Source organism: Mesoplodon densirostris, chromosome 14 (assembly GCF_025265405.1).
Source record: "Mesoplodon densirostris isolate mMesDen1 chromosome 14, mMesDen1 primary haplotype, whole genome shotgun sequence".
In the NCBI taxonomy this organism is placed as follows: Eukaryota; Metazoa; Chordata; class Mammalia; order Artiodactyla; family Ziphiidae; genus Mesoplodon; species Mesoplodon densirostris.
In genome coordinates, this window is record NC_082674.1 from 72243401 (window position 1) to 72247543 (window position 4143).

Consider the following 4143-nt stretch of genomic DNA (forward strand, 5'->3'; position numbering starts at 1 on the left):
TCAGGGACTGGGGATCCACCACTTTCTAAAACAACAACAAAACTCAACATATTTAGGCAGATAAAACATATTTAGGCAGATAGAACAAAAAATTCTTCCTTGTAAGGACAAATCCACTTCCCCAGAGCCTGTGGCTTCTGGTTGCATCTTTTAGGGCCACAGAGAAAAAAAAATCAACATTCCTCTTCCACAAGACAATCCTTCTAATATTTGAAGACTGTTATCTCAGCCCTTCAAGTCTTTTCTTCAGCTGCACAGCCCTATTTCCCTAAACGTCCAGATTTCATTTCCACATTGTGATCCAAACTTTCTCCTGAATGTGGGTCCTAGTTGCTTTATATTTATCTTAGTCTACAGTCCCCAGAACTTAACACAGTATTCCAACTAAGGTCTGACCAAGGCAAAGCAGAGTGGGGTTCTTACCTCCCCCACCAGAGATACTTCTCTTAAGACTGGCTTTTTGGTAGCCACATCAAACTGCTAACTCCTACTGAGCTGATACAGCCACTTTAAAGTAGCCAAGTCATACTTCAAAACCATTATTTCTCACCAAGTAATGGAGCTATCTGGGTTATCCAGACCTCTTCTATCCCTCACCCAAAGACCATCCATAAGCCTCACCCCACCAACATAAAAGCACAAGAAATGGGTAAAGTTTTCTGTTTTGTACTTTCCTTGGAAAAAGCTGAAAATTATTTGATTCGCCCAAGACTCCTCAAAATACCCCAGGTCAGGGGCTTCCCCGGTGGCGCAGTGGTTGAGAGTCTGCCTGCCGATGCAGGGGACACGGGTTCATGCCCCGGTCCGGGAAGATCCCACATGCCGCGGAGCGGCTGGGCCCGTGAGCCATGGCCGCTGAGCTTGCACGTCCGGAGCCTGTGCTCCGCAACGGGAGAGGCCACAACAGTGAGAGGCCCGCGTACCGCAAAAAAAAAAAAAAAAAAAGAAAAAAAATACCCCAGGTCAAAAATTGTCATCTCAAAACGTTATGCAGCTCGGTGAGCTAATTTCGTGAATCTTTAAATCCCATGAAGGATACCTAATGCGTTAGACCATTAAGTGGATCCTGCCTAATTAACAGTCAATCCTAGGGGAAAGAGTGCAGGTCTGTCATTAGAGTCACCTGAGTCCGAATCTCAGCCATATGCATAAAGTGCTGTTGGCCCAGGACAACTTCTTCTGAGTCTTGCTTTCCTCCCCTAGAAATGGGGCTAAGACATCCATCTTGCCATGGCCTTGTATAAAGTACTTGACACAATGCCTGGCCTGTGGCGGATGGGCAGTAAATGCTATGTTTCCCCTCGCAGCACAGATTATTACAGCTTACACCCCATTTCCCTAGCTCTTAGACAAAGGGCCCGGGACTTGCTTGTCTTCACATCCCCCAGACCCTCAACACCAGCGTTAAGTAGACACACATTCCTCTTGAATATAAATGTGAGCATTTGGCTTTAAATTCAGTTGTGTATCATCTAGAAATAATGACATTTCTGCTCTGGCCTCTCAGTTTCAAAGGGGTATTTTTTAATTCCCAGGGAATAGCTAAGATTACCTATTATTAAAAAGAAAAACGATAGACTCTACTCAAGTCTCGGGCAATCGTGTTCAAATGGTGCTCTAAGTCTCGGAGAACAGGTTGACATTGACATGTCTAATATTCTTAATGTTGACCCAATTTTAATCAGGTAACCGCGTTTCAAGACACAGCCAGAAACAGGAGGGGCAAGACGAGGCTCTGACGGGGAAAGCCAACCTCTGATATATCCAATTTCTAACCTATGGCTCAGTCAGCTCAAGGAAAGTTTTGTGGGTCCCCAGTGTCTTCCCAGGGCGACAGACACTCCCACACGGCCTCAACCAGGCTGAGGTAATTGTTACTGTTATGGCTTTAACGATGTGAGTGGGAGAACATGAGAATTCTGAAAGAGATTTATTTACTGCAAAGCATCCCAAATCTCTCATTAATCTGCTTTTCATTTGGCAAACTCTTCCTTCGTTAAAAGTGCCACACTCTGCTCTGCGGTTTATGACAAAGCAAAAACGTCTCTGGGAGGCAAAGCAGCAAAATGGAAAGAATGGGGGCTCTGGAACAAATCAGACGTGAGTTTGATTTCCAAGTGTGCTATTTACTTGTTCTGTGACTGTGGGCAGTTTTCCTTAGCCTGTTAGAACCCCATCTTCTTCATCTGTCAAGAGAAGATGATTGTCCTGTCCTGGTTTATGAATATTGAGATCAGCCCTAGGCCCTAGGGCACTATGTTTGTTTCTCCTTTAAGGTTCAGTGGTCACCTGCAAAAGGAAGATCATTATATTACCAACTTCATACACTTCGTGATGAGGATTTAAATGGGTGAATGTATGTAAACTAACTAGAACAGAGTCTGGCACAGAGGAAGTTCTATACAAGTGTGTGTTATCATCATTAAGGATTAAATGACACACATAAAGGACGCTTTGAATGGTGACTTGCACCTGTTACATATGAGGTGCTCAATACATGTACGGGAAAACATCTCCCCTCCCAACTAGAGACTTTTCCTCGGGGTCTGAAGAAACTCCTTGGGTGGGAGGAGCTTTTCAAAATTATATACTCAGGGCTTCCCTGGTGGCGCAGTGGTTGAGAGTCCGCCTGCCGATGCAGGGGACGCGGGTTCATGCCCTGGTCCGGGAAGATCCCACATGCCGCAGAGGGGCTGGGCCCGTGGGCCGTGGCCGCTGAGCCTGCACGTGTGGAGACTGTGCTCCGCAACAGGAGAGGCCACAACAGTGAGAAGCCCGTGTACCGCAAAAAAAAAAAAAATATATATATATATATATATATATACATATATATATATGTATATATATATATACATTCTTGCTCTACCATTTGAAAATAAGTTCCAGACACCATGACAGTTCATCCCTAAATATCACACATCTGCTAAGAATGAGTGTTCTCCTATATAATCAGAGTATCACTTTCATATATCCACATTCAAATTTCCCCAGTTGACCAAAATTGTTTTTTTTAATTGTTTTACTTTTTCAATCTAGGGTCAAATCAAGGTTCACACATTGCCTTCGATGATGTCTTTTACTATCTTATCTTTTTTTTTTTTTTTTTTTTGCTGTACGCGGGCCTCTCACTGTTGTGGCCTCTCCCGTTGCGCAGCACAGGCTCCAGACGCGCAGGCTCAGCGGCCATGGCTCACGGGCCTAGCCGCTCCACGGCATGTGGGATCTTCCCAGACCGGGGCACGAACCCGTGTCCCTGCATGTGCAGGCGGACTCCCAACCACTGCGCCACCAGGGAAGCCCTGTCTTTTAGTATCTTACATCTTTTCCTGAAGAGCATTCTTTTTGTTTCTGTTTCTATTTTTACAACATTGAAAAATTCAGGACAGTTGTCCTATATTATGCCCCACATTCTATATTTAATTGTTCTTCACCACGAGAATCAGGTTAAATATTTTGGCTTAAGTACTACATAGCACACAGGGGACACTGTATGCCTCCCATTGGGTCAGGTATCTATTCTAAAGGTTAATTTTCCTTGGCAATGGAAACACATAATCCATGGGATAATACCTCTTGCCACCTCCAACAACATTTTACTCAAAAGTTTTAGTATTCTTTGATGATCTTTGCTTGAATTGCATTCAGGTGCAAAATGGTGATTTTTTAAAAAATTCTCTCCTTTTTCTACATGTACTATAATCTTCTGTAAAGAAGAGCTTTCCGGGGCTTCCCTGGTGGCGCAGTGGTTGAGAGTCCGCCTGCCGATGCAGGGGACACGGGTTCGTGCCCCGATCCCGGAAGATCCCACATGCCGCGGAGCGGCTAGGCCCGTGAGCCATGGCCGCGGAGCCTGTGTGTCCGGAGCCTGTGCTCCGCAACGGGAGAGGCCACAGCAGTGAGAGGCCCGCGTACAGCAAAAAAAAAAAAAAAAAAAAAAAAAGAAGAGCTTTCCTACTTATTTCTTCTCTCTCCCTCTCTTTCCCCTCTTCTTTCTATCACTCCAGATTTATGTTCAATGTGATATAATCTCGTACCATCATTATTCTTTTCAGTGCTCAAATTGTCCCATTTTGACAAGTGGAAGCCCCTTCATCCTGGCTTCTGTTATTCTTTTGACATGATCCCATTAGTCTTGGAGCACTT